Genomic DNA, 7,865 nt, shown 5'->3' with positions numbered 1-7,865 from the left:
GAGTGTGTCCCTTGTACCTGATGCTTTTTGCCCTGTTTTGAATGCAGGCTGAATACATCCACGGGTACACCAGTGTGGTGACATGCCACTCTGGTGACATGCCCCTCTGGCGTGATACACCACAAGTCTGGATAGGTGTTCACACATCCACTATAGCTGAACAGATAGGTGTTCACACAACCACTATAGCTGAACAGATAGGTGTTCACACAACCACTAAAGCTGAACAGATAGGTGTTCACACAACCACTATAGCTGAAAAGATAGGTGTTCACACAACCACTATAGCTGAACAGATAGGTGTTCACACATCCACTAAAGCTGAACAGATAGGTGTTCACACAACCACTAAAGCTGAACAGATAGGTGTTCCCACAACCACTAAAGCTGAACAGATAGGTGTTCACACAACCACTAAAGCTGAACAGATAGGTGTTCACACAACCACTAAAGCTGAACAGATAGGTGTTCACACAACCACTAAAGCTGAACAGATAGGTGTTCACACAACCACTAAAGCTGAACAGATAGGTGTTCACACAACCACTAAAGCTGAACAGATAGGTGTTCACAAAACCACTAAAGCTGAACAGATAGGTGTTCACACAACCACTAAAGCTGTACAGATAGGTGTTCACACAACCACTATAGCTGAACAGATAGGTGTTCACACAACCACTAAAGCTGAACAGATAGGTGTTCACACAACCACTAAAGATGAACAGGTAGGTGTTCACACAACCACTATAGCTGAACAGATAGGTGTTCACACAACCACTATAGCTGAACAGATAGGTGTTCACACAACCACTAAAGCTGACATACTTGTATTGCCGACTCGCATAACGCTTTCCTCAAGTTACATTGTATATCACAATGTGCTGCTGTTTTGCTACATGTTAACAATTTGCAACACTATACATATGCTGAACTGATATAGTCGACTCTCGTTATATGACAATTGAAGTGACAGGACCAAAACTACTTACCCAAAACTACTTAACACTACCGGGGTAATTCTACTTATCAACCTCAGATGATTCCAGCCCTTTCATGTTGTGAATCTTGAAGATACAATACCCTGAATTGAAATATGTACGAAAAGGATGGATGCTTCGTAACATCCTTGATTACCCAACAAATTACCTTTCCATTCCTTTGTGATAAATACCCTGTACCTATTCGCCACCCTAATATTGTTTTGAACCATATTTGAAACACATGCCACTAACAAGAGCAGTCCTGTCAGATTGCTCTCATAAGTGACAAGAAATCCAGTACTGAGTTGGTGATTAGAGACATAGACATTGTGACGTCACTCCCAAGACAAAGCTGTGGTGGATATGTATCCAGAGTATTTATATAATAATAAAAGGAGATTTAAAGCAATGGATGTTTGAGTATGACTTAGTAATTGCAGATGCAAAAACATGACATCAATCTTTTCATTGATGAATAGATATCATGTTTAGAGAACACCTTTGAGCAATGATGAATATCTTCTTAATCGACATAGTTAGCAGAATTTAGTTTTTGTATTAGAGTAATTCAATTGACATTAATAGGTCAAGTGATTGGGCAAAAGTTGTCCAACTTACGACGCCCTGTCCATCGACAGACAGTGGACAATAGTGTAAGTTTACACACTTTTAAATAAAAAGATATTACACATCAAAGGGCTTGAAATACCACATAGGGAAGCCTGGTATTATGTGATGTTAATGAAAAAACTAATATGTATGTAATTAGTTGCCTGTTTCCTCTGAAAATCTACGTAATTTGAGTCAACTGTAACATAAGTCGACTGTATTTGTAACCACAATACTCACTGCGTTATATTTTTACACACGTAATCGTTCATAAATGAGAAGATTAATTTACTATTTGGAGATCGTTTTTAATGAAAGATATATCACAAGTTGCTAATCATACATTATTTACTGAAATCAACCATGTATTAAACTGTGTTTCCGCTGTGTGACAGCTGCTGGTATTTGGCGTGTGTTTTACTGTAGTTTTACAATGGCTCTGTTTAAGGTCTTGCATGTTAGAGATAGTTGTAGCTATGCATTACTGCAAATTTATGTTGCTGTACAGTTTGTCATTTTTATGAATGTTTTGACATATTGAATTGTTGAAATAAATATATAGTTTTTGATCATCATATATTTTATTATCATTGAAAATATTAGAAAAATCAGCATAAGAACTGTTACAAAAATAAACATTCATTGTTTACGCACACAAACTGTATTGAATTGCTTGATAGGCATTACTTAGAAGTTGACCGATGACAAAGTAGAGATAATTTATGGAAACAACTTCTTTTTTTACTGTAGAGGCGATTTTTCGGTATAGATCCTTATACCGTTGTCAAGCAAAGCTTGATAATGAGCATGGTGCAGAATATATATGGTAGGTGGAAGATTAACAGTAACAACAATTGCACACATCAGAGAGATTAACATGAGTAGGTTAAACAACAATCTCATTAAAATCAGATCTTAGTTCTCGCTACCGCTTTGTTTAGCTGTAGTGAGAACTAAGATCTGATTTTAATGAGATTGGTTAAACAATGACAACAGAAGAGACGGAGTAACAAGATGGACAGAGAACACATGATGAGGAAGCCAATTGAACAATTGTTCTCTGTCCATCATGTTGTAAATAAAGAAGTTGTTATCCATAAATAATCTCTACTTATAAAATGTATTGGTTTCATTGTTTGCTGTGAAGATACTTTTGGTCCCATTACGAAAACTGCAAAGACATCTGCCATGTTTTCTTGTTCAATTTTTACTCAAGAGGTCAGCATGCATTTCTGTTCATCAAATTTTATATTAAATATAATTGAATATTTAAAATTTCATTTAGGGGAATTTCATTTTAGGGAATTACATATTCCTGCGTGAAGATCCGGGGTAGAATAGGTCTTCAGCAACCCATGCTTGTCGTAAGAGGCGACTAACGGAATCAGGTGGTCAGGCTCCCTGTCTTGGTTGAAGCATGCCATAATATTCCAATTGCGTGGATCAGTGCTCATGATGTCAGTGCGGCGTAAAACAACAAAGCAACAACAACAACATATTCCTGTTACTACCGATACTGAATACAAAATAAGTTGCTCTGTGTTCTCTTGATATTTGAATAAGGGAACATATGGACACACTAATTCATTATATTTTCACGGGGCTGGCACTAGTCCAAATTTACTACCGTGGTACCTGTCCCAACCCGGATACCTGTCCCACCCCGGGTACATGTCCCACCCCGGATACCTGTCCCACCCCGGGTTCCTGTCCCACCCCGGATACCTGTCCCACCCCGGATACCTGTCCCAACCCGGATACCTGTCCGAACCCGGGTACCTGTCCCACCCCGGATACCTGTCCCAACCCGGATACCTGTCCCACCCCAGGTACATGTCCCACCCCGAGTTCCTGTCCCAACCCGGGTACATGTCCCACCCTGGATACCTGTCCCACCCCGGGTTCCTGTCCCACCCCGAGTTCCTGTCCCAACCCGGATACCTGGCCCAACCCGGATACCTTGCCCACCCCGGGTACCTGCTGTAGTGTCAAGAGTTGGGTACAAAGTGTCTGATTAGGATTTGTTTACCAGATCCCTGGCTAAAAGTAATTTAGGTACATCTGTCACTGATCTGGTCATGCATACACTGAAGTTTACTGAAGCTGTATCTTTACTCAAAGTATATTCAAGTCAGAAGGAATGTGCGTCTTGTCAGAAAGATATGCGAACATTAGCGACTTGTAGGTAACCATGGACTTGTAGTAGTGATTTTTTCTCATTAAATGTGACTCTATCACAAGACTAACCACGGGTCCAGGTAATCCTGTGTACTGGGTCCTATTCAGTACCCTTACGACCTGAGTACCCGAGTTACTGGGCAACCTATAAAGATCTGGGGTAGATTAGGTCTTCAGCAACCCATGCTTACCGTAAAAGGCGACTATGCTTGTCCTAAGAGGTGACTAACGGCACTGGACGGTCAGGTGTGCTGACTTGGTTGATACATGTCATCGTATCCAAATTGCATGGATCGATGCTCATGTCAATCACTGGATTGTCTGGTCCAGACTCGATTAATAACAGACCACCGTCTATATGGAATATTGCTGAGTGCAGCGTTAAACAACAAATAAACAAAGTTACCCGGCCAAGCCCAAATTTTCACCCATTTAACAACTGAGGCAAGTATAAAGAGCCATTTTTGAAAGTACATATTTTACAACAAACTGTTCAAGGCTTCTGGGTTAGGTCTGGGACGGGGTACTCTTCAGCAACCCATGTTTGCCGTAAAAGGCGACTATGCTTGTCGTAAGAGGCAACTAACGTGATCGGGTGGTCAGGCTCGCTGACTTGGTTGATGCATGTCATCGATCCCAATTGTGTGGATCGATGCTCATGATATCAATCACTGGATTGTCTGGTCCAGACTCGATTATTTACAGACCTCTGTCATATAGCTGGAATATTGCTGCGGGCGGCGTAAAACAACAAACCAAACCAACAACGTGATATATTGATTATTGGCAAAATTATCTAGAACTCCATTCTTACACTACTAGTCACAAATGTTCACATTTCTTTCTGACTATCCACGCATTCCTTCTGACTTTATATGTTTGAATAAAGATAAAAGTTCTGTCAATTTCAGTGTATGCATGACAAGTTCGTTTTATACGAGTATCTAAATACGTTTTTCCAGGGCTACGGTCAAACTGTTCACAATCAGACATTTGGACCTATCTCTTGAGACCTACAGCGGATACCCGGTAGGGTCGGGTAATAGCGGGGTGGGTACCAGGGTAGTAAATTTGAACTCATCCCAGCCCTAGTTTGGGTACATTTTTGTGGTAACTACATCTCTGTGTTGCTCCCCATAAACGTTTTCAATTATCAAACTATATTTATAGTTTATAGGGAGCGCCAGAGGGATATAGTTACGGCAGCTACTGGGTACATAAACTTCTTATTTCACTTAGTTATTATAATGAATAAATATAAATGGAATGAATTTACCTAAAATATATTTACTAACACCCTTATTAGGAGAGATGGAAATAAACTTTTCACCCACTTAACACTCAGTTATAGGCAATAGCTTGTTTTGTTTATCTGCCTGCTTAATGAAATACTCAGCAGTATGACAGTGGTCTATAAATAATTGAGTCTTGGACAGACAATCCAGTGATTGACATCATATAGGCCACAGTTCATAACAGACTGCAGATGAAATCATAATTCATCCCTGCACATCACACAACCAAACACCCTGCCTCGCAGCATTTTATTGTCTACAACACCTGCAAAGACATTTAGAGTGTGTCCTTCATTGTTTCCTGACTTCACAAAACAGATCATACAGTAACATATCAAATATATGGATTCACCTACATGTCAATCATACCCATCGACATTATCATAATTAGTAGAATTAAATCGTAGTCAATCCAAAAGGTATGTGTCCTGGCTTGAAATCTCGTAAAAATAAAATACACACTTACAAAAATAGGGAAAAAGATCAGGTTCTACCGAGATTTGAACTCGGATCGCTGGATTCAGAGTCCAGAGTGCTAACCATTACACCATAGAACCTCCATGTTGTCGATGGGGAAATAAGTGGTACAAATTTACAATGGTAGTGTTTCATTGCATGGGAGTGGTCCTAGTATATAATGATTAAAATATAGTTGGTTTAATTTGTCAACTTCCTTTCTGTAAATAATGCCATACTACGCCTATAATTACGCGTTTATCACGTGACCTTATACAGCAGTAACCACATGACCGTCACTGTGTGCCGGTAGTGCAGTTCATGTTGACTCTACACTCGTAAATAATATATTCACCAGTTTATAAATAGTACTGGAAGACCACTTCTATAAATCTGGAACTGAAATAGTGGCACAAACAGCTGTACATTTTGAAATGTTCTGGCCTTGCAGTTGCCAGTAAAGGCCCAACTGCTTCGATCCAGCGTAGATCTAGGCCGATACACGGGATCGCTGGACTATTTTGTTGTTGTATTTTCTGTATGTGTGAATTTGCACGTGGCAGCCCAGCAAGAGAAAGAATGATCAGTTGATTTACTTTTTTGTAAATCAACGGGTCATTCCTTGTCATCAAAGGATTAACAGAAATACGTTGATTAATCACTTTTATCTTGCACAGTGGATAGATCTAGGCCCTATATCAAATGTGAGTGTTTACATGTGTAGGTTTACTAAAGCAAAGAGAATACACTGCATGGTACCAATACACTCATATCATGGCGTGTAGTGCCGAGATAAAAACAACATACTTTGTTCAAAGGGTTTGTTAACCGATGATACGTTGACTGATTGCTCATTGTCATCTAACTCGATGGATTTTTTAAGAAACCGTGGATGTTATGAAAAAAGTTGTCACGTGGGCTTTCTCAGCCGACCTGACACCTATGTGAAACACCTGAAACAATCTAAGTGATCAGTTGAGAAACGAACACGGGTTATAATATCCCGAAACGATATATAGATTTAAAATATTTGATTGTGACAGAGACACGTGACATAGAATAAATTTCTTCGTACAGCTGCAGACGTGTGGGATATTGTTCCTTTATGTGGATATTCACGGATACATTCCTCGAACTTGGAAGCTGCCTAAAATTATACACATAAATTTGGTAGTTTGTAACTATCGTGTATGATATTTGCATTTTGTTTTCGTTCATTTGCTGTAGCATTGAACAGATTCATTCTTGTTCCTCTACATCTTGGTTGGGAAATTCTTTGATGCGCGATAGACGTTGTCTTCACAAGTCTTTTCCTTTGTAAGTGTGTAGATCTATATATATCAGTCAATTTGTAAAATGCAATTATCTCAGGCAATTTATAAAATGTCAAAATATTTCAGTCATTTTGACTGAAAAATCTGTCCATTTCTTTAACGGATTGACTAAAAATCTATCACAATAGATTATTAGAATCTATGTAGGATTAGAAGCCAAACAATATAGAAATGTACTTTTCATCGTAACATTTTCAGTCTCTTGGTGATGATATTAAACATAAAAATGTTTGGAATTCGTTGTCATAACACAGATGGACATATTTTTCAGTCAATTTGTAAAATAACTGAAGATTTAGGGGTTTGAGAAATTTCCTTAGTGAAAATTTTGCACATTTTGACTAAACATATTAACACGATAACATAAGCAATGCTCAGGTGAAATATTTACTTTGTGTTGCAAGTCAGAATAGTGTAAACGAAAATCGCACAATTACCAAGAAAGTGACTTATCAAAACTTCGTCACAATTGCCGATGCTGCCCACAAAGATACCTACATTTCCTTATTATTTCCAAAACTGTATATCATTTGGTTGATCAATGTGACTATACACCCTTATACTATCAATAAAAGTGACTAATGCGCTAAAGCTTTAGATCAGTGCCCCTTTAACCACGGTTCATGGTAGGGCTGGGACGAGTCCAAATTTACTGCCCGGGTACCCACCACCCTATCACCCGACTCTACCCGGCCGGATACCCTCTGTAGATATCTAGAGATAGGAACAAACTGTCCGATTTGGAAAAGTTTGACCGTAGCCCCTGGCAAATTGTATTTAGATACACATGTAAAACGATCTGGTCATGCAAACACTGAAGTTTACTGCATGAAGTTTTATCATTATTCAAACATATAAACAAACAGAGGTAATAGGTGCATTGTCAGAAAGAAATGGCAACATTAGTGACCTATAGTGTAACCATAGAGTTTTTAGATAATTCGTGGCATTAAACAATTTAATATATCACGTGACGATAACCACGGGTCCGGTAGTCCTGTGGGTATCTTGGT

At 38.9% G+C, this 7,865-nt stretch overlaps 1 non-coding gene across 1 annotated transcript; it reads right to left on the bottom strand.

Moving 5' to 3' along the window:
- Positions 1-5,547: 5,547 nt before the first annotated feature.
- Positions 5,548-5,619, bottom strand: Trnaq-cug. Its single transcript has one exon. It is a non-coding gene; the product is annotated as a tRNA-Gln (tRNA).
- Between the last annotated feature and the right edge of the window lie 2,246 nt (positions 5,620-7,865).

Source organism: Haliotis rufescens, unplaced genomic scaffold (assembly GCF_023055435.1).
Source record: "Haliotis rufescens isolate VD_foot unplaced genomic scaffold, xgHalRufe1.0.p SCAF_1, whole genome shotgun sequence".
In the NCBI taxonomy this organism is placed as follows: Eukaryota; Metazoa; Mollusca; class Gastropoda; order Lepetellida; family Haliotidae; genus Haliotis; species Haliotis rufescens.
Note: the sequence above shows the minus strand (reverse complement) of the source record. Positions and strands in the feature narration are given on the sequence as shown.